The sequence below is a fragment of the Anabrus simplex genome, chromosome 1 (assembly GCF_040414725.1).
Source record: "Anabrus simplex isolate iqAnaSimp1 chromosome 1, ASM4041472v1, whole genome shotgun sequence".
Classification (NCBI taxonomy): domain Eukaryota; kingdom Metazoa; phylum Arthropoda; class Insecta; order Orthoptera; family Tettigoniidae; genus Anabrus; species Anabrus simplex.
The window spans coordinates 186,617,117-186,641,117 of NC_090265.1; the positions used below are offsets into that span (position 1 = coordinate 186,617,117).

General features: G+C 41.3%; 3 non-coding genes across 3 annotated transcripts; all 3 read left to right on the forward strand.

Moving 5' to 3' along the window:
- The first annotated feature begins 476 nt into the window (after nt 1-476).
- On the forward strand, nt 477-556 carry TRNAL-AAG (transfer RNA leucine (anticodon AAG)). Its single transcript has one exon. It is a non-coding gene; the product is annotated as a tRNA-Leu (tRNA).
- A 9,584-nt stretch (nt 557-10,140) lies between these two features.
- Nucleotides 10,141-10,220, forward strand: TRNAL-AAG (transfer RNA leucine (anticodon AAG)). The gene has a single exon. It is a non-coding gene; the product is annotated as a tRNA-Leu (tRNA).
- An 11,299-nt stretch (nt 10,221-21,519) lies between these two features.
- On the forward strand, nt 21,520-21,599 carry TRNAL-AAG (transfer RNA leucine (anticodon AAG)). Its single transcript has one exon. It is a non-coding gene; the product is annotated as a tRNA-Leu (tRNA).
- The last annotated feature ends 2,402 nt before the right edge of the window (nt 21,600-24,001 follow it).

Consider the following 24,001-nt stretch of genomic DNA (forward strand, 5'->3'; position numbering starts at 1 on the left):
CCAGGCCTCCGGGGCTGGCAGCTAATCATACTAACCTCTACACCAGAGAGGCGGACCTTTCTACCCACCAGGGTTGGTTTCCCCCCGCACTCAGCGAGTGATCCCACTTCTTCCACCCCGGGGACATTACCCTGGAGCGTCAGCCTTTGGGTCGGCGGGATACAGCTGGGGAGGAGGAACAGTTCCTCGCTCTGGCAGCCTCACTTGGTATACGGAACACGGGCCCTTTGGACGGAATGGAAGATGGGTGGTGATAGATAAGGAAGAAGGAAAGAAGCGGCCGTGTTCTTAAGTAAGGATCCATCCCGGCAGTTGCCTGAAAGAGAAGTCAGAAACCACGGAAAACAACTCTGTGGTTGGCTGAGGAGAGTATCGAACCCTCCCAGCCTCGTACCACTTTCCGAATTTCGTGGCAGACGCGGAAATTAAACTCGGGCTTCCGGGGTGGCAGCTAATCACGCTAACCACGTACTATAGGTAGCGTGGCCGAGCGGTCTAAGGCGCTGGTTTAAGGCACCAGTCCGAAAGAGCGCGGGTTCGAATCCCACCGCTGCCAGACACTTTTAAGTACCTAAGGTCCATTCATAATTATATAAAAAGTGTGATTCATCACTCTGCAAACTTTGCGGTGTGATAGTAAATATGTCACACCCTCGCACTATATTATTATTATCAGTATTCGATTTATTATTATTATTATTATTATTATTATCATCATCATCATCATCTGTTTACCCTCCAGGTTCGGTTTTTCCCTCGGACTGAGCGAGGGATCCCACCTCTACCGCCTCAAGGGCAGTGTCCTGGAGCTTCAGACTCTTGGTCGGGGGATACAACTGGGGAGTATGACCAGTACTGCGCCCAGGCGGCCTCACCTGCTATGCTGAACAGGGGCCTAGTGGAGGGATGGGAAGATTGGAAGGGATAGGCAAGGAAGAGGGAAGGAAGCGGCCGTGGCCTTAAGTTAGGTACCATCCCGGCATTCGCCTGGAGGAGAAGTGGGAAACCACGGAAAACCACTTCCAGGATGGCTGAGGTGGGAATCGAACCCACCTCTACTCAGTTGACCTCCCGAGGCTGAGTGGACCCCGTTCCAGCCCTCGTACCACTTTTCAAATTTCGTGGCAGAGCCGGGAATCGAACCCGGACCTCCGGGGGTGGCAGCTAATCACGCTAACCACTACACCACAGAGGCGGACTATTATTATTATTATTATTATTATTATTATTATTATTATTATTATTATTATTATTTTTATTATTATTATTATTATTATTATTATTATTATTATTATTATTATTATTATTATTATTATTATTATTATTATTATTATTATTATTGTACCAGGAGGTATACCTCAACTCCACTCATTTAGAAAAGCGCCTTCAGGAACGCTACCTCTCAAACAAAAATGAAACACCTACGGCATGAAGTTGGGACATTGACCTGAAGATGTCACCAGTGAATTATTGAGTGTTGTGTTATTTTGAAGTTGCCTAAACTGACTGGACTTATTTGTTTTGTTTTGGTTTACGTCAAGAAGTTTAGACTTTTCTCCATAGATGTCATTACAAAAACTGAGGTAATGCACTCTGGTGCAAGGTAAAATAATTAATATTAATGAAGTTTTGTGTTATTATGTTTTGTCAACTAAATTTTCATTTATTTTGTCATTTCACCGCGCTCGATAACTGCAGTCGCTTAAGTGCGGCCAGTATCCAGTAATCGGGAGATAGTGGGTTCGAGCCCCATTGTCGGCAGCCCTGAAGATGGTTTTCCCTGGTTTCTCATTTTCACACCAGGCAAATGCCGGGGCTGTACCTTAATTAAGGGTAACGGCCGTTTCCTTATAATCCCTAGGCCTTTCCTATCCCATCGTCGCCATAAGACATATCTGTGTTGGTGCGACGCAAAGCAAATAGCAAAAAAAAAAAAAAACAGTTATTTCAAGGTTTGCAACACTTCTTTCTCATTCCGCCAGTTTTTTTACCTGGCCAATCAGGAATTTTCTCTAATTATTTTTCAACCATTCACATATTCCTTTTACCTTCTGAATTTGCCAATAAAAATGAGAGGGTGTGCCCGGCTTTAGACCAGAAACCTCCCGCACCGTTCCCTCGCGTACATAAGCTGCGGCCTTTCAGGCTACCTTGTCTTTGGATCACCGAATTTCTGAGAGTGGGTGTGTTAAGACAGGAGACGAGACGCCTCATTCTTCGCCAGGCAGTTCATTAGCCCAGGTAATGGCCAACAGTCATATCTCTCTGTAGCTACCTCCGCAGACTTACACGGGGGGAAGGTTCTAATTTCCAACTATGTAACCTCCTGTTTTTAAATGTAAACTTTCTTTCGGCTATTGTAAAATTTCATAAAAATCTTAAACTGTAAATCGGGGATAGAGAGTGTGTTACCCTCTCGAGTTCCCCTTCAACTTAGTTCGAGATGACTACGTTTTTGTAACGTTTTTTCTTTTCTGTAAAACGTAATTAACCTTCATTCTAGTCACCTCAGTAGCTTGGCATTAACCTCTGCTTACCCCTGTGTACAAAATTGTAAAATTGTAGATTGGGCCTAGAGAGGCCAGACATTTGTAAGATCTTTTATGTAATGATGCCTTGAGTAGGCTTAAGGAATTAGGAGCGCAGTCTCCTTCGTTCAAGTTGGAGAGCATGTAAGTTCTTTTCTGACATTGCTGTAATATTGAGGGGTACCTTTGGTAGGCCGTATTTGTAACTTTTGGAGCAAGGTGCTCTTGTTTTGGGAAATTTCTCCTTGTCTATGTAAATTGGCGATTTTCTAAAGTTGGAAATTAGGGGCTTGAGCCCAAATTTGTTAAAATTCTCTAATCTTGGGTTTTCCAATTCTTGTTTTAAGATTGCTATTTGTACCTGTCTCCTTGTTATTTTACTCAGTGAAAAAATTTGTTAAGTTTGTGATTTGAAAATAAATATAACCTTTATTTTTAAAGTTTTAAATTAATTTTTGATATCGTAGATAGACCCATTCAGGTCCACACCTTCTTTCTCCTCTCCCTGAACCACGCAAATTCCGTAATAACTGGTAGCAGAGCATGGTTGAATGGGTTTAGATTAAGCCCTTTCGATGGCTGAACGTTGGATCAGTTCGAAACTCTAAGAATTTCCTCATTTGTTGGGAATTTTTCCAAATTATTAACTTTCTGTCAACATGTCAGTTCCTCGCGATGTCCTCGCTCCTGGGTACTTGCGCAAGGAGGAATTAATTTATGAGTTACTCATTAGAAAGATACAATCTGGAGGCACGGTTGTGGCAGATATTGCCAAACTTAAAGAAACCTTAGAACTGCCTATTTGTATTCCAGTCTTTAGGGAAAAAATTTATGAGGCTCTATCCACTATCACAGACAATACCACCGAGATAGCGCCCGTAGTTAGTTTTTTTAAGTAAGCGATCCATCTGCTAATCAACTTAAGAGAGTACAGGCTAGACTGTTTCATTTCTATAACAGGTCTAGGGACCTTTTGTCTCTCAAATTAAAAGAGGATCATGCTAAGGAGTCTAGTAATCTGGTTGAACATCTCTTAGATATGTCTAATAGAGTTAGTCAATTGTTGACTGGGGCAGCTGCTCCCAAAACCGACTAAGTCCCCTTCATAAATTTGGCTACCAAGGAGTATTCTTGTAAAGCTGTAGAATGCAGGCAATCTGTCGCAACCCAACAAACTTCTGCTCATTGGAAACTGAGTCTGATCATCCTGGACAAATTCCACCTTTATTTTTGAATGATGCTGTGTTAGAGCCCTCTCAACCTTCTATGCCGTCACCAATTATGCCACCCGGTTCAGTAGTCTGCCTCATCCATTGGCTATGTTGCTGAAGGGCATTTCAAAATTGCCAGTAAACTCCACGAATGAAGTCATTTCCTTTTTAAGTTTCTTAGTTGAATTTCAAGATCACGCTTAGTGTTCTCCCTCTCTCATTCTCAAATACTTCAAATTATGTACCCATATTTCGTAGGAGTCCTATCGGACAAAAGATTTAAAGCTATAGCAGACACCTCCTGGCAAATTTCATTCCGGCTAGAGCAATGTCATCTTTGATACAAAATATTTATTTCAGAGTGCGGTGATTGGATGAGAATCTTGCAGACTTCATCCAAGACATTAAATTTTACACCAGGGTGTTCGCACTCCATTTTTATGAAGACAAAATAGTGCAAACTATTGTCGAAGGCATCTCTCCGCCCTATAGGTCTTACCTATGTTTCGCGTCTCGTCCTCAAACCTTTTCAGAGTTAGAGGCTATGGTGGTATAAGCCGAAGGAGTAAGGTATGTCGACAAGTTAAGAGTCGCTAAGGAGCCCCCTCCGGTTTCTAATAGTTCTCGGCCTCCACCTCGCCGAACTTTCACCACCCGCAAATGTTATGCTTGTGGTTCAACGGAACATCTGCGCAATAAATGCCCACTGATCAAATCGAGTGGGACAAAGAATGGAGCAGGATCATCTCAAAATTCTTTTAAATGTGGCTCGTTTACTCACCTGGCCAAGAATTGCACTAATGTCAATAGCACCACCTCCTGCTCAACTTCTGGTGCAACCTCCGCGAACTTCGATAATAGGAAGTAACTAGTGTCATCGGCTGAGTCGGCATGTTCAACTTCCCGAGGCTCAGCCCCTGTTGAACCCAGCAAAAGCTCTGGTAAAAGTAAAGTTTCTTCTCACTTATTGTTTGAAGGCCCCAAAGAATGCCTCAGAATTGCGGCAGAGAACCCCGCTTGTGTGCCATTCCTTAAAATTGAAGTGAACATTGAACCTGTCACTGCTCTATTAAGCTCAGGGAGTGTGGTTTCCATTATTTCAGCTGAATGGTATTCTAAATTAAAAACTGTTTGTAAGTTTCTTGACTATTGTTCGTCTTCTGTTAAATGTGTTTCAGCTAAATCTTCTCCATTAGAAATTTTAGGTCTCATTTTTGCTAAAATTCGTATTTCAAAATTTACCTGGAGAATAAAATTGTTCGTTTCTAAACAGTCGTCTTGCCCTGTAATATTGGAGGCCTATTTCATGTCTTCTACTGGTCTTATTCTCGACATTCAGAGCAAGTCGTACACCTTCAAATTTGCTAATAATTGTAAGATTCCTTTTAAAATGTAATTCTGCATCATGCTTCGCCTACCCAGGATGAGATATTGTTAGATCTTGGACATCTACCTGAGGAGCAGGCTGAAATTATTCGTAAATTGTGTCAGTCCTTTCTTGATGTATTTCCTGATACTCTTGATGTTACTGACCTTATCGAATACAAGATTGAAATTACGGATTCGACTCCAGTTAGGTTTCCGCCTTATAGACTGTATCCACCTAAAATGAAGGCTCTTAAGGAAATCATCAATCAGCTGCTAAAGGATGGTATAATTCGACCTTCTAAGTCTGCGTATTCTTCGCCCATTTTTCTTGTGCCGAAACCCCAAGGTGGCTTCAGGCGTGTAATTGATTATAGGGCTTTAAACCGTAAGGTGGTGTTACAATCTGTGCCCCTTCCTGATCTTCACTCATATTTTTCGTGGTTTCGGAAAGCCAAGTTCTTTACCATCGTTGATCTTAATCAGGCGTACAACCAGATACCTCTAGTGGAAGAATCAAAACATCTAACAGCGTTTGCAACGGACTGGAACTTGTATGAGTACAAACGCGTGCCTTTCGTGCTCCCAACGGGCAGCTGTTCTTACTAGATTCCTAGATATGGTCTTCCCGGACACCAAATTTGAATACTTCTATCACTACCTTGATGATGTTGTATTTACTGAGACCTTTGAAGAACACCTAGATCATCTAAAGGAAGTACTCAATCGCCTTCATAAGGTTGGGTTGACTGTGAAGTTATCTAAAGTAGCTTTTGCTAAACCTTCTATGCCGTTCTTAGGGCATATTGTGTCACCCGATGGTGTTTCCATCGATCACTTCAGAACACAGGCCATCCGTAATTTCAAACCTATAAGTACATCAAAGGCATTGCCAGGTTTATAGGTATGGTGATTTTCTTCAGGAAATTTATTCCTAACTTCGCGAATAGAGCGGCGCCCTTGAACTTACTACGTAGGAATGGTGTCAAGTTTGAATAGGGGCCTTCTCAGCAAGCCGCTTTTGAAGATTTGAAATTAGCTTTTTGTAATGCCCCTGTATTTGCAATGCCAGATTTTTCGAAGAAATTCATTGTCCAAAAAGACGCCTCGTCAACGGCGTTTGCTGCTGTCCTTCTTCAGGAAACGGAACTCGGAGGGCGACCCATCGCCTATGCTTCTAGGACCTTATCGGCTCAGGAGGCCAAAGATTCCATCTATGAACATGAGGGTTTGGCAGATTTGTTTGCACTATAGAAGTTCCGCCTCTATCTGGAACATGTCAAATTCGACCTAGAAACGGAAAACCAAGCCTTAAGTTGGTTATTAGCTAGGCCTCGGCGTACTGGTCGTATAGCCCACTGGGCCGTCAGGATTTCTGCTTTCCAATTTGATGCGAGGCATATTAGAGGATATTTAGTTGCGGATGGTCTAAGCCGCATGTTTTCTCATGAAGCGGAGACGACCGAACAGGATGATAGCTCTTCTCTTCCCACGCCCATACCTTCGGGTATTAATGCTATTCTAACGGATGCCCCTATGTCATTTCCGGATATTGAAAAATACCAACGTGAAGATCCTGTACTGGCTCCTATAATGGAAACCCTTCCTTCTGGGGAGCATGTTATCCCGTATGTGCTGAGAAACGGGGTTTTATGTTGCCCTTCCAGGCACGGTAAAAACATGAAATTAGTGTTTCCAGCTGTGCTTGTGCCTATGATCTTCAAGTACTATCATAAGACCCCATTAGGGGGCATTTAGGCATCTTCAAAACTCGGGAAAAGGTCCGAGAGATGTTTATTTGGAAACGTGTGGTGAAATGAGAGAAATGGTAAAAGCTTGTAAACCTTGCTTGCTTTGTAAGCCCACATTGTCCACAAAGCTACGGATCTTGTCATCGCATCAAGCGTCGCGCCCCATGGAACGCCTATATATAGATTACGTCGGACCTTTCCCACAATCCAAGGGGAACGGAAATAAATTTATTCTGGTGTGTGTAGACGGCTTCACTAGATTTTCTTTGTTATTAACGACTAAGCTGGCAACCGCTCAGTCTACCATCTTTTGTTTGCATACTATCTTTGCTTCTTTTGGCCCATGTCAATACATAGTTTTTGATAACGCTAAGGCATTCACATCTAACTTATTCCGTAAATTTTGTTTTGACCTGTCTATCTCACGCGTAACCACTTCAGTTTTATTACCTTCAACCGTCTCTGGCTGAGCGGGTCAATCGTAATCTCCGTTCTGCCTTAATTGCATTCCATCATGAAGATCATTCCAGGTGGGATACGTCCCTGCATCGGTTAGCATTTGCTCTAAATTCGGCGGTTCATGAGTCACACAAGTTCACTCCAGCATCTCTCATGTTTAAGTTTATTCCTAATATGCCGCTCTCTAATTTTTGGTCACTTAATGACATATTACCAGAGACAATAGACCCCGAGAATATTAGAGATTTATGGAAGAAGGCTAAAAGTAACCTAAAAGTGTCCCACAAAAAATTTAGAGAAAGATATGATCGTGGACGGAGGCCCACAAATGTAAAAGTCGGAGATCAAGTCATGGTTAAACATTTTGTTCCTGCGGGCAAGCTTGGCCCCAGATTCCATGAGCCGTGCTTCATTCTAGATTTTCTAACACCCGTTACATTATTAGTCAGTAACCCAGCCACGGAAAGGATATTTATAGTGTAACGGTTCAAATCCCGTTACAAGATGATATCTGTATTTTTATTATTTTATTATTTTATCTGTATTATTATTATTATTATTATTATTATTATTATTATTATTATTATTATTATTATTATTATTATTATTATGTCAGTATTATTATTTTATCTGTGATATTGTTACTATTATTGTAATTATCAGTCTTATTCAATTCGATTTTGCAATGCCTGTTGCTTGCAAGAATGTACTTAAATGTATACATATATACGTATGTGTAGAATAACACTCAATACCTGTACAGTGAGAATTGTTGTATATATCAGAGATTGGATGTGACGTTGGTGCATTGTGCAATATTGTCGGCGATTCTGCCAAGTCATCGCCAAGTCATGGCTACGTCATCGTGAGCTTTTAGAATATGCGCTCAGAGAGTCAGCCGCCCCGGGCTATTTCACCACTGTATGTAATATCTGTCGCGTAGGTGGGAGTATGTCATTGTTATTTCTGGAGATTACGTAGCTGTGTCAACCAACGTCTATAAAAGGTGGGTGCATATTGTAGCGTCAGTCATTACTTAAACGGAAGCAGTACAGTGAAGAAGTCTACTAGATCAAGAGGCCTTAGTTGGTCAGTCAACGAGTGTGAACGAGAGATGGTGAAGACTCAGTGAGCCATTAATTATTGGTCATTGAGAGAGTGAGACCAAAAGGTTGGTCCGTCACTTAGTTGAAGACACGGACGCAAGGGCTTACCATGAAGTCAGAGAGGGCAACCTTGGACCTGCCAAGAGGTAATACCATATTGACTTACAAAGAAGTCAGATGATATGGAGAAGAAGCAGTCACAAGGATGTATCACCAAGTTAGGCGTGACACATCTACAGTAAACACCAGATCAAAGGAATACGTCGTAATTACACTCAAAGTGTTGAAGGTACAGTCAAGTGAATCAGTGAGGGAAATATTTCGTATAAATTGTTAAATGTCCGGTCAAGAAGAATTCAAATTCATGCCTAGTTTCTTTCAGTTGCAATGTCATAATTTCATATTCCCATCTGTTTTATCGCAACAAGACTCACTATTTTTTATATATTATTTAAAGAATATATTTTGTTCTATCAAAAGAATTCATAGTTTTATTTCAATGACAGTAAAATATCTTAACCTCAAAATTAATGGGGAAACCGAACGCCAATCTCCTTTTCCCAGAACTTATATGGTATGTTGTCAAAAGTAAGCTTATTACCCCACACCCTAACGTATGTGTAAGTAAGCAGGTAACAAGTAAGTGTGAGTATAAGGTCCGACGAGTGTGTATTTTATTGAATGAATATTAATTTTCAGAATTTCCATGTTAAATGCAGATATTTCTTATTTTTCAAGTTAAATGCAGTTTTATAATATTTGTAAATATAGTCAGCGAGTTAGGAAAGCTTACAATAGTTCACCTATCTCACGTGAAACCTGTGTAAATTCAGGGTTGTCTTTAATTCGACACTAAACGTTGGCAGGAGTCGAAGGTTATCTTTCTTTTAAAAAGTATGGTTCTGCTAAAAAAATGGGTAACGTTAATGGTGTGGCCTCCTGCCCCTATTATAATAAGGATCATATTTTTGTAAAACCTTGCCATCCATGAAATTTCCTGTTAGCCAGTACCTGGTGGTCATTACCAAGCCCTGTCTCCTCAATCCTCGCATTGCTAACACACTCTATCCATCAACGCCTCCCGCCCCTCAGCCACCAACAAATAAAATTGTACTAGCATGCTCCATCAAACATCTCTGTCGCCCAGATATTGTTTCAGTAACCCCTCAGTCGTCGGGGCCCGTGCCCCAACATTTAGCGAGCGATACCAGTGTGGGGAATGGGCCCACTCCACTCTCGTGAAGTTTCGTCTGGACGGCGCTTGAGCTCCATCCTTCCGGCAAGGGCTGAGGAGCGGTAACTCTACCGCCAACCCATCTGGGGACTGATCATGTACATCTAATCTGCGGCGACCATCACCACGACTCCTCCTCTCACATTAGCGGGAGAGGTGTAACCGAGGGTACTTGGCGGGGGGTCCGGGCCAATACCTGGATATCGGCAGCGGCGGCCGGCCATTGCCGTCAAACTCAATCAGCATAACCGAAATGTTCTACGATGGCCAAAAGACTTCAAATCTAGTTATAGAAACCAATTTTCTAAAAACGGACTGTTAGCAAGAGTTTTCTCACCTATAAAAATTTATATGTGCAAATCTTCTTCTTTCAAATTTCTTCTGTCACCCCAAGGAAGGACCTATGTGGGGGGGGGGTCTGTACCGGGAGGTACACATCAACTCCCCTCATTTTAACGACAGTAGGACACAAGAGCACGTACAGTAGGTAGCGTGGCCGAGCGGTCTAAGGCGCTGGTTTAAGGCACCAGTCCGAAAGGGCGTGGGTTCGAATCCCACCGCTGCCAGACACTTTTAAGTAGCTAAGGTCCATTCATAATTATATATAAAGTGTAATTCGTCACTCTGCAAACTTTGTGTTGTGATAGTATATATTTCACACCATCGCACTATGTGTAGAAGTGAGAGACATTATTGTCAGTATTCGATTTAGTATTATTACTAGCTGATGTACCCGTGCTTCGCTACGGGATTCTCAGAAAGACTGACTTTGTGGTTTTCCTAACTGAAATCAACATAGGTCATTACAAAAACGTAAGTATGAATATAGCGAATAAAAGCAATGCTATCATATAAAATATTCGATCAAATGGAAAGCCGCACGTTTTATCACTTTTAACGAACAGTGCTGCGGTTAGATTGCGGTGCCAATCTAATAGTCCAAAGTTCCAGAGCTGGGATGACCAGGACGCAGATTGCCATGAACACTCATCTGCCATTATTCCGTTAAATATGCACACTGTTCATTACAATCAGTGCCTCAGAGTAGGGATTGAATAGCCCGAATGCTATGATGATCCAATGTGTTACGTACCAGTAGTAACAGAAAATTTATAAACCATGGGAATGGCATGCTAAAGAAGAAAGTTATCTAACTCCCCAGCTACCTCCCATCAATATTCAGGCAGGCTGTTACATTCTGTACGACTGGGCGAGTTGACTGTGTGGTTAGCGGTGCGCAGCTGTGAGCTTGCATCCGAGAAATAGTGGATTCGAACCCCATTGCCGGCAGTGCTGGTATTCTGTGGTTTCCCACTTTCACACCAGTCACACCTTAATTAAGGCCTAAGGCACTCCTAGCCCTTTCCTATCCCATTGTCGCCATAAAAGCTATCTATGTCGGTGCGACGTAAATCAAATAAAAAATACTCTGTACGCAGCAGTAATCCTATCTACCGGAGATGTGGGGCAACAGAAGACACAAAGCACATCACGACAAACAATGGTCCATGTAATGGTATTGTTGATCAATGTTATGAGCTTTCTATATTGTAGGCCTTCACATTTAGTTTTCTTTCAACTCTGTGATTTGTAAAATATTTTATACCGTAAACTGTAGTTTCTTATTCTCCAAATTTACACACCGATTTTCATTAAATACTGTTTACCCATTTTCTCGTTACTCGGTGCTGATATGGACTTAGTAACAAAAATCCAAATTCATGAATATCTTTGTGATCATAGCCAGTACGGTAACAATGTATAAGACATGAATAATAGGAAATTTAATACTATATAACCTTAGTTATGTAGCATTCATCGATTACACCTCTAATAAGAAATATTTGAGAATTACATTTCAGGCCTTCCACTAAACTACCATTTCACTCAGCGTGAATAAAATAATTTACAGCCTAGAATATAGCAACGTATTTCCTGACTTTACATACCGATTTTCATCAAGATAGGACTACTAATAACAATATTTGAGAATTAAATTTTAGGCCTTCCCCTAAACTACCATTTTTCTCAGCGTGAATACAATTGTTGATAGCCTAGATTGTATCAACTTATTCTCCAACTTTGCATACCCATTTTCTTTAAAATACGACCACTAATAACATAAATAGTTGAGAATTCAATTTTAGGCCTTCCCCTAAACTACCATTTCACTCAGCGTGAGTAAAATGATTTATAGCCCAGATTGTAGAGGCTCATCCCCCGACTTCACATACCGATTTTAATTAGACCACTAATAACATAAATAGTTGAGAATTCAATTTTAGGCCTTCCCCTAAACTACCATTTCACTCAGCGTGAGTAAAATGATTTATAGCCTAGATTGTAGAGGCTCATCCCCCGACTTCACATACCGATTTTCATTAAATTCTCTTCAACCGTTTTCTCGTGATGCGTGTACATACATACAGACAGACAGACAGACAGACAGACAGACAGACAGACAGACAGACAGACAGACAGACAGACAGACAGACAGAAAATACGGAAAAGCAAAAAGTGCATTTTCTTGTTACTATGGACATGACCGATACAGAAATACCATTATTTTCAAATTCTGAGCAATGTACAGACAAAACTCTTATTTTATATATATAGATTATTGTACCGGGAGGTATACCTCAACTCCGCTCATTTGAGAGAACCGCCTTAAAGAACGCTACCTCTCTAACAAAACGTGAAACATCTACGGCATGAAGTTGGGACAATGACCTGAAGATGTCACCAGTGAATTATTAATATGTTATTTCGAAGTTGCCTAAACTGACTGGACTTATTTGTTTTGTTTTTGGTTTACGTCAAGAAGTTTAGACTTTTCTCCATAGATGTCATTACAAAAAACTGAGGTAATGCACTCTGGTGCAAGGTAAAAGAATTAATGAATTAAGGAAGTCTTGTGTTATTATGTTTTCTCAACTAAATTAACTTTCATTTATTTTGTTATTTCAAGGTTTGCACACTTCTTTCTCATTCCGCCAGTTTTTGAATCTGCCAATCAGGAATTTTCTGAAATTATTTTTCAACCAATCACATATTCCTTGTACCTTTTGAATTTGCCAATAAAAATTAGAGGGTGTGTCCGGATTTAGTTCAGAACCTTCTCGAACCATCCCCTCGCGCATATAAGTTGCGGCCTTTCAGGCTACCTTGTCTTTGGATCACCGAATTTCTGAGAGTGCGTGTGTTAAGACAAGAGGCGGGGCGCCTCATTCTTTGCCAGGCCGTTCATCAGCCCAGGTAATGGCCAACAGTCATATCTCTCTGTAGCTACCTCCGCAGACTAACACGAGGGGAAACTTCTAATTTCTAACTATGTAACCTCCTGTTTTTTTAAATGTAAACTTTCTTTCGCCTAATGTAAAATTTCATAAAAATCTTAAACTGTAAATCGGGGATAGAGAGTGCGTTACCCTCTCGAGTTCCCCTTCAACTTATTTCGAGATGACTACGTTTTCGTAACGCTTTTTCTTTCCTGTAAAGCGTAATTAACCTTCATTTTAGTCACCTCAGCAGCTTGGGATTAGCCGCTGCTTACCCCTGTGTACAAAATTGTAAAATTGTAGGTTGGGCCTAGAGAGGCCAGACACTTGTAAGATTTTTTATGTAATGTTGCCTTGAGTAGGCTGTAAGAAATTAGGAGCGCAGTCTCCTTCGTTCAAGTTGGAGAGCAAGTAAGCTCTTTTCTGAGATTGCTGTAATACTGAGACGTACCTTTGGAAGGCCGTATTTGTAACCTTTGGAGCAAGGTGCTCTTGTTTGGGGAGATTTCTCCTTGTCTATGTAAACACTAATTGGCGATATTGTAAGGTTGGAAATTAGGGGCTTGAAGCCCAAATTTGTTAAATTCTCTAATCTTGGGTTTTCCAATTCTTGTTTCAAGATTGCTATTTGTACCTGTCTCCTTGTTATTTCACTCAGTGAAAAATTTGTGATTTGAAAAGAAATATAACGCTCATTTTTTTCTTTCTTTCTTAATCTGCTCACCCTCCAGGGTTGAGTTTTCCCTCAGACTCAGCGAGGTATCCCACCTCTACCGCCTCAACGGCAGTGTCCTGGAGCGTCAGACATTGGATCGAGGGATACAACTGGGGAGGATGACCAGTAACTCGCCCAGGCGGCCTCACTGCTGTGCTGAACAGGGCTCTTGGTAGGGGATGGGAAGATTGGAAGGGATAGACAAGGAAGAGGGAAGGAAGCGGTCGTGACCTTAAGTTAGGTACCATCCCGGCATTTGCCTGGAGGAGAAGTGGGAAACCACGGAAAACCGCTTCCAAGATAGCTGAGGTTTGAATCGAACCCACCTCTACTCAGCTGACCTCCCGAGGCTGAGTGGACCCCGTTCCAGCCCTCGTACCACTTTTCAAATTTCGTCGCAGAACCGGGAATCGAACCCGTGCCGCGGGGGGTGGCAGCTAATCACACTAACCACTACACCACAGAGGCGGACCGAACAGCAGTTTGTTTATTAAAAACACAAGGGTACAAGTAATCTTTTCGAGGAATTCTCATATTTGATCGGTGATAAACTAAATCAAGGTATGCACGTTTTAGCTGTTTATTTATTTCTCAAAGGCATTTGATTCAATTTCCCATGAAAAAATTATTGCAGCCTTAAGTAAAATTGGGTTAAAGGGAGCACCACTAAAAGTTTTTTAAAGTTATCTGACTGACCGAACGTACAGTGTAAAAACTGATAATATATTTGGAGAAATAACTTCTATTAAAAGAGGTTTTCCACAAGGAAGTATCCTAGGACCCATTTTGTATTTTTGTCAATGATATAAGCTCATGTTTTAAAAATTGTAAATATTTCATGTATGGATATGATAAACTAATTGTATCGGTTCATAAAAACCCAAAAGTGGCTCCAAGACACTGGCCTTGAGGCGGTATAGGTGGGATCCTTCACTGAGTCCGAGGGAAAAACCGAACCTGGAGGGTAAACAGATTACGAACGAACAAATGTTACAAGATCGTATTGCTAAAGCATTCTTTTGGTACGAAAACAGAGGAATACTTAGCGTAAGTGAGGATATGCTAACAGGGATTTACCAGAAGGAAAGATTCTTGAGAGTTAATCCTTTATAGGTCGCTGGTAAATATATTTACCACTTGGGTTTCCATAGAAACTGTTCAGATGGTAATACCCTAAGTGGCCGTAACTGTCTGCTTTCTAGTCTAATAACGCTCTCTGGTAAGAATTTTTACCACTTTTTCCAAAAGTCGCGCTTCACGGCTATTTGAATCGTTCCACTTCGGGAAGTGGTACATGTGTTTACCAGAGAGCGCCACTTGAACTTCTATCGTGTAAGCATTGTGTTGACCGAAAAATACAGCTCGTTTTAAGGGATGTGCTGGATTTCCCTGATTTATATAAGGCAACAATATATATTTTTGAATATTTTGATTATTTTGTGAACATAGATTGCATATTTTGTGGTTAACTTTGAAGGATTTTACCAAAATTATCTTTGGTCTACACATAAAATACCAAGAAAGGCGAAATAGTGTGCTCGTTTTGCATATTGATAACGTACTCATTTTCAATGCAATTGGTAATATAAATATCGGAAAATAGACTTCAGAGCTTCTAGTTACATGTTTTTCATATACCCTTTCCTAAAATATTCTGGCCAACATTTTATATTCACTAATATGAAAACATGCAGCAAGAATGTAAGGTAATGGACGTATGTTTTATCAGTCACAAGATGTAGGCCCTATTAGCTTCCCTAATTATGAAAAATGTATTTATATCCAAACAACACTTCAAGTGTATTTCGGAAAAACATAAATTTAGTCCATCTGTATGGTATTCAGTTCCTCTGAGTTCAGGGGCGTATATAGAAAATAATAATAATAATAATAATAATTAATACATTTTCAGGGTAATTATGGATGTAAGAATAGACTACCTCATGTAGTAGCTGACAAATCAGATATATATTGGGGGAGATATACACCAAAATTCCCCTCGCTTCCCTAGGCACTTGCCTGCCTGAATGCATATTTATGCTATTTTGTAAGATATTCTTATAAGATCTTAGAAATTAATTTTAGATGATGGCTTGTTTTGAATCGTATAGTTTGTAAGGAGAACTATGTGCCTTAGTTCTATATCTGTGATATTGTTCCAGCAAATTCTTTTACGAACAGAGGCCTCTCAGAAGAGGCTATCATCAATTTCATCACAGACCCCATGACCCCATGTTTCTAGTGGAATTTTCAGAGCCAGTGGGACATTTACAATTATATGTACTTCTTGTTCAATCAATCAATCAATCAATCAATCAATCAATCAATCAATCAATCAATCAATCAATCAATCAATCAATCAATCAATCAATCAATCAATCAATCAATCAATCAATCAATCAATCAATCAATACTGATCTGCATTTAGGGCAGTCGCCCAGGTGGCAGATTCCCTATCTGTTGTTTCCTAGCCTTTTCCTAAATGATTTCAAAGATATTGGAAATGTATTGAACATCTCCCTTGGTAAGTTATTCCAATCCCTAACTCCCCTTCCTATAAATGAATATTTGTCCCAGTTTGTCCTCTTGAATTCCAACTTTATCATATTGTGATCTTTCCTACTTTTATAAACGCCATTCAAACTTATTCGTCTACTAATGTCATTCCACGCCATTTCTCCGCTGACAGCTCGGAACATACCACTTAGTCGAGCAGCTCTTCTTCTTTCTCTCAATTCTTCCCAACCCAAACATTGCAACATTTTTGTAACGCTACTCTTTTGTCGGAAATCCCCCAGAACAAATCGAGCTGCCTTTCTTTGGATTTTTTTCCAGTTCTTGAATCAGGTAATCCTGGTGAGGGTCCCATACACTGGAACCGTACTCTAGTTGGGGTCTTACCAGAGATTTATATGCCCTCTCCTTTACATCCTTACTACAACCCCTAAACACCCTCATAACCATGTGCAGAGATCTGTTCCATGCTTTCCATCTGTATTTTGCACTTATTATTTGCAAAACACAGTGGAAAGTAGTCATGTAAGCAAAGTGGTAAATATATCTACCAGTGCACATTCAGTGGGGAAAAAAATCCTACATGCTCTCTGGTAAAAATACTTACCACCCCATATCGCATAATCAAACAATGTATTGACTCAGATTTTGGTCAAAACCTAAACAGTAGACCCCAATGCCATGGTATTTAATCAAATAAGTAATATATATTGTTCCCCAGGGTTTTGCCCTATAAAGGGTTAAACAACTTTATATGTACAACATAATTAACGAAAATTACTGGAAGCCACAATATAGAATTCTAAATGAGCATACACATGGAACAAGACTGAGGCATATAAGTTACTTTTAGGTCATCAAGTACTACAACGAATATGGATCCAGAACACTGCAAGTTGTAGTTCCTAAATTTTTGAACAAGTTTCCCTCAGAATTGATACACTTGAAAACAAAATATCAACTAAAAATACGTGTGAAACTGTGGATCATAGAAAATAAAATTACAGTTTAAATATTTGTTCATGAATGAAAAATGTACCACAGACTCATCTATTTTGAATGACACTTTCAGGGATTGAGAAAAACTCACACCACAAGACAAAATTACAATGCTAATGTAAATGTACAAACCTTAATAATGTCATAAACAGCAAGAATTGCAAAAAATGTATACAAATATTTAACAACTTCACCGGTAGATAAGCACATCAAGTGCTTTGCAGGTGTAAATAATTCCAAGGATAATGTATATTATCGTGCTGCATATTTGCAAATGTATTTTAGATGAGTTATAAATGAGTAAATAAATAAATAAATAAATAAATAAATAAATACATACATACATACATAAAATAAATAAATTATTAATTAATCAGTTTACCGTCCAGGGTTGGGTTTTCCCTTGGACTCAGCGAGGGATGCCACCTCTACCGCCTCAGGGCCATTGCTCTGGGGCGAGGGATATTTGATCGGGAACAGAACCAGGAAGGAAGACTAGTACCTGGCTCAGGTGGCGTCACCTGTTAATCTAAACAGAGGCCTTGTGTGGCGTGGGAATATTGGAAGCGAAGAGGGAAAGAAGCGGCCGTGGCCTTAAGTTAGGTACCACCCCGGCATTTGCGTGGAGAAGAACTGGGAAACCAAACACAAGTTACGTTTTCTCTCTGGTCAGGAGATTAGGAGGAAACAAGGAGATTTATGGGGTAGAAGGAGGTTTTTGAGTGGTGATTTGAATGGTTGGAGAGGGGGAAGGGGAGCCTCTTGGATGAATGGTTGAATGAGTATTACCGTTCTACATTGTGGTAAGTGGAATAATATGAATTTAGGACGCAGAGGAGAGGAACTTGTAATTTGCATTCTTAACTTAAACACGGCCTAAATATAAGGGTTCAAGAAGTCAAAGTAGGAAATCATGTATCACAGGAAGAGAACGTTTGGAAGGGAAAACCACAGGGTAGTAAAATAGGTCCTTTACTATTCTTAATAATGTATATTTAGGGAACAATTTAACATTAAAAATAAGACTGCATGCAAATTATATAATTGTTTGTAGGGAAACGAGTAACACAGAGGATTGTACAGAATTACAAAGGGACCTTGGCAGTATCCAACAATGGGTTGAAGAGAATAATATGAAGATTAATGGGGGCAAATAAATTGTCACAGCATTTACAAATAGGAGCTTAAAATGAATTTACTGTAAATATGCTTTGGATGAGGTAATTGCCCCAAAAGATGGCAAGTGCAAATACTTAGGTGTGAGATTTTAAAGTAATTTGCACTGGAAGAGTCATGTTGATGACATTGTTGGGAAAGCACACAGATCGTTACATGTAATGAGGCTACTTAAAGGATGCGACGAAGAATTAAAGAAAAAAATTACTTAAGTATGGTTCGTTCATTATTGGAATATGCAAACAGTGTTTGGGATCCTCATCAAGAAAAATGAAAATGAAAACCTACAACCTGTTTTCCAGTCATTGACCGGGTCGGGGATGGAATGAATGAAGCAGATATAGGCTATTAGTACGATGGGGTCGCCACTCCCAAAGTGATTTATTAATGACTGATAGATGCTATGAAATGAGAATGGAGAGTGTTGCTGGAATGAAAGATGACAGGGAAAACCGGAGAAAAGCCTATCCCTGTCCAGCACAAATCTCACATGGAGTGACCGGGATTTGAACCACGGTATCCAGCGGTGAGAGGCCGACGCGCTGCCGTCTGAGCCACGGAGGCTCTTCCCTTATCAAGAATACCTAATAAAATAAATAGATGGTATGCAGAGGAAAGCAGCAAGATTTGTAACGGGAGATATCAGCAGAAAAAACAGTGTATCAGAAATGTTAGAGAAACTTGGGTGGGAAGCTTTAAGTAAGAGAAGCGGTAAAACTAGACTTATAGGATTATATAGAGCCTATACAGGAGAGGAAGCATGGGGAGAGGCTTCAGTTGGAAAATAGTGTAATTATATCGGCAGGGCTGATCAGAAGTATAAAATTAGACGGGATTTTAGCAGAAATTATTGGGGTAAATTATCATTCACTGGGAAGGGAACAGTTTACCTGGGAAAGTGTTTGATCCGTTTCCAAAATCTGTACAGTTATTCAAGAAAAGAATAAACGGCAACAGGGAAAACGAATGTTACAGGGCATTAGACCTGTGTAGCTCATTGTAATAAATAATGTTTGTGAATAAATTAATTCCATCCCCTTGTCTGTGGAGACTGGACAGCTGAAGTAGCGGACTGCCTGTAGGGGTGAAGTACAGTGGGGACTTCGAGGGCCCTGGGACCGCTACGATAGCTGTGAAGGCCCTTCAGGAACTCTGAAAAGCAGTGTCAAAAGAGGTTCTGGTTGAGACACAACAGGTCGTTATGCATGTTAGGTACCAAAATGAGTTTAAAATAAATCAATGTACATTTAAATCTTATAGCAATATTGTGTAGTATTTTTTGAAGTGATTTTCATTCTGTATATATTTGATTATGTGTGTGAGTATAGAAGATATTATGAGCAGAATTTTACAAATAATATAAATTTGTTAAGGATGAGCTGTGTGTTTAATAGAAAAAATGTTAATGTAAATTGTATTTTAGGAAAAAGTCTTCGTTTCTTTTTAACTTAAAATGTGGTTGTTGAGAATAATGTATTTTTGTGTATCATTTTCCACCGAGATTGATTGATTGATTGATTGATTGATTGATTGATTGATTGATTGAAATCATTTAAGTGAGAACCGAACGTTAATTTTGAATCAAATGTTACACGTAAGTCCCTGATAGAATTTACTGCACACAGATGGGAGTTTGATCAAAGATAACTTTAGCCCGCTTTCTACTAAACGTAATAACAGAATAATATCGAAATGCAGACGATTTACTCCACTCCATCGTAAAACACTATAAAGCACTTTCTGTAACTCTCTACAATAATGCACTGAGTGAGTTAATATTATCCCTTTCTTTCTTTCTTTCTTTCTTTCTTTCTTTCTTTCTTTCTTTCTTTCTTCCCTTCTTTCGTTTACGTTCCAGCGAGGGAGCCCGACCCTACCGCCTCAAGGGCAGCGTCCTGGAGCTCGAGACTTTGGGTTGGGGCGGGATATAACTGGGAAGGGCGACCATTACCTTACCCAGGCAGCCACACCTGCATTGCTGAACAGGGGCCTTGTGGGGGGATGGAAAGATAGACGGGATAGACAAGGAAGACCCGGGTACCGAACCCTGGCCCCCCGAGGGTGGCAGATAATCACACTAACCACTACACCGCAGAGGCGGACTCTACGTGACCGTAATGAGTGAATTACTTTATTACTTTATCAAGGCAGATCAATTACGACTCTACCACGAAATTCGAAAAGTGGTACGAGGGCTGGAAGGGGGCCCACTCAGCCTCGGGAAGTCAACTGAGTTGAGGGGAATTCGGTCCCCAATTCAGCCATCCTCGAAGTTGTTTTCCATGGTTACCAACTTCTCCTCAAGGCAAATGCCGGGATGTTACGTAACTTAAAGGCACAGCCGCTTCCTTCCCTCTTACTTGTCTATCACTTCCAATCTTCCCATTCCCACACAAGTCCAGTGTTCACCAATGCAGATGCGGCCACCTAGGCTAGGTACTATTCCTCTTCTTCCTCTACGGATTAAGAAAGAAAAACCGAATATACTGTCCTAAGCTACTGTACTGAATAAACCAAATTTCCTCGTGAAATGTATGCTGAGTTTGTTTGAATTTCCTTCCTTCTTTCTTAATCCGTTTACCCTCCAGGGATGTTTTTTTTCCCCCAGACTCAGCAAGGGATCCCATCTCTACCGCGTCAAGAGCAGTGTCCTGGAGCGTCAGACTTTGGGTCGGCGGGATACAGCTGTGGTAGAGGACCAGTACACTCCCCAGGCGGCCTCACCGGCTATGCTGAACAGGGGCCTTGTAGGGGGATGGGAAGATTGAAAGGAATAGATAAGGAAGGAAGGAAGGAAGAAGGAAGGAAGGAAGGAAGGAAGGAAGGAAGGAAGCGGCCGTATCCTTAAGTTCAATCCCGACACTTGCCTGGAGGAGAAGTGGGAAACCACGGAAAACCACTTCGAGGATGGCTGAGGTGGGATTCAAACCCACGTCTACAGTACTCAGTTGACCTCCCGAGGCTGAGTGGACCCCGTTCCAGACCTCGCACCACTTTTCAAATTTCGTGGTAAGGCCGGGAATACGAGCCCGGGTCTCCGGGGTAGCAGCTAATCGCACTAACCCCTACACCGCAGATGTTATTCCTTATGGAACTTTTATTGATAAAGCAAAGCATAAGGTATGTTATCAGAATTGTAACGACAATATCAGTTGTCCACACTACACAGCAGTAGGTACGGTAGGTAGCGTGGCCGAGCGGTCTAAGGCGCTGGTTTAAGGCACCAGTCCGAAAGGGCGTGGGTTCGAATCCCACCGCTGCCACATATTTTAAGTAGCCAAGGACCATTCATAATCATATACAGTCTATATAAAGTGTGATTCGTTACTCTGCAATCTTTGTGGGTGTAATGTAGACGTGTTATGCAACAGAAACCAAATACATTCGTTAGAGAGTTTATTGTCCGCCTCAGTGGTGGTTAGTGTGATTAGCTGCCACCCCCGGAGGCCCGGGTTCGATTCCCGGCTCTGCCACAAAATTTGAAAAGTGGTACGAGGGCTGGAACGGGGTCCACTCAGCCTCGGGAGGTCAACTGAGTAGAGGTGGGTTCGATTATCACCTCAGCTATCCTGGAAGTGGTTTTCCGTGGTTTCCCACTTCTCCTCCAGGCAAATGCCGGGATGGTACCTAACTTAAGGTCACGGCCGCTTCCTTCCCTCTTCCTTGTCTATCCCTTCCTATCTCCCCATCCCCGCTAAGGCCCCTGTTCAGTATAGCAGGTGAGGCCGCCTGGGCGAGGTACTGGTCATTCTCCCCAGTTGTATCTCCCGACCCGATGTCTGAAGCTCCAGGACACTGCCCTTGAGGCGGTAGAGGAGAGATCCCTCGCTCAGTCCGAGGGAAAAACCAACCCTGGACGATAAACGTATTAAGAAGAAGAAGAAGAAGAAGAAGAAGAAGAAGAAGAAGAGAGTTTATTAATGTATGTGAGGCCCGTTACGTGACACGACCGACGCCAAACTCGGTTGAGGAGCTAATGAAGTTGAATGAAAGACGGTAAGGAGATGGAAGGAATCAGCTGTGGCCTATGAATAGGAACTGCCCCGGCTTGTACCTGGAAGTGAAAATGGGAAACCACAGAAAACCATTCTCAGGACAGCCGACGGTGGGGTTCGAACCCACGCGTTTTTTGAATGAAGTGCTTTTCTCCGTAGCCTAACGCCTTAACACGCGTGGCCCTTCCACACGACATTCCGTGGTTCGTGGTTTCCAATTTTCACACCAGGCAAATGCTGGAGCTGTACTTTAATATAAGGCCACGGCCGCTTCCTGCCCACTCCTAGCCCTTTCCTAATCCAGCGTATCTACAAGACCTATATATGTCAGTGCGCCGTAAAGGAAACTGAAGAAAAAATGATGGCAGCGGTGGGGTCCGAAACCACGCCCTTTCGGACTGGTGCCTAAAACCAGCGCCTAGGCCTGGATATTGTGCTGTTGTGGTAATAGACGAGTTCACTAGAGTAACGTTTCCTGAACTTGTGGACCAAACCTGGATTTGCTTGGAGATAAAGTTCGTAGGATATTAAGTCTGATATGAAGATTTTATATCAGTTTTACTCATCAGTTCGTAATGCTGACAACTCTATCAACAAGAGTTATCTAGTATTTTTCATACGTATTTTTACTATATGGAGGAGGTCGGTATATAGTCTACAATTAAACTACCTGCTCTATGCTGATGACCTTAAATTCTACCGGGTAATTGAAAAGATGAGTGACTGTGAATTGTTACAGTCTGATATAAATAATCTGATTTGTGAAAAAAAGTGGTATATAACACTAAATATTTCAAAGTGCAGTGCAATATCCTTCACAAGAAATTCGCAAGTTAATGTATTCAAGTGTGATTAGCTGCCACCCCCAGAGGCCCGGGTTCGATTCCCCGGCTCTGCCACGAAATTTGAAAAGTAGTACAAGGGCTGGAACGGGGTCCACTCAGCCTCGGGATGTCAACTGTGTAGAGGGGGGTTCGATTCCCTCCTCAGCCATCCTGGAAGTGGTTTTCCGTGGTTTCCCACTTCTCTTCCAGGCAAAATGCCGGGATTGTACCTAACTTAAGGCCACAGCCGCTTCCTTCCCTCTTCCTTGTCTATCCCTTCCAAAATTCCCATCCCCCCCACAAGGCCCCTGTTCAGCATAGCAGGTGAGGCCGCCTGGGCGAAGTACTGATCATCCTCCTCAGTTGTATCCCCCGACCCAAAGTCTGAAGCTCCAGGACACTGCCCTTGAGGCGGTAGAGGGGGATCCCTCGCTGAGTCCGAGGGAAAACTGACCCTGGAGGGTAAACAGATTACGAACGAACGAATGTATTCAAGTATCACATAAAGGGTCAAGAATTGAAGCGTGTTACTATGATCTTGGTATTCTTTCTACTGATCAAAATGGTTTATCTTTCAATAAGTATGTGTTAAACATCGTTAACAAGGCATTACAAACGTTAGGTTTCCTCAAAAGAAACTACAAGTGTTTAGAATCTGTTGTCTCATTGAAAGCTCTGTATTTCTCGCTTGTACGGTCTAGTCTAGAGTACTGCTCTGAAGTGTGGACCCCTTCACAGCAATACTTAATTAATGCCTTAGACTAAGTACAGATCAGGTTCTCAAAATGGATCAGTAAAAAGTGTTTAGGTATCAAGCTGCCATCGATAGATTATGATCTGTTTTTT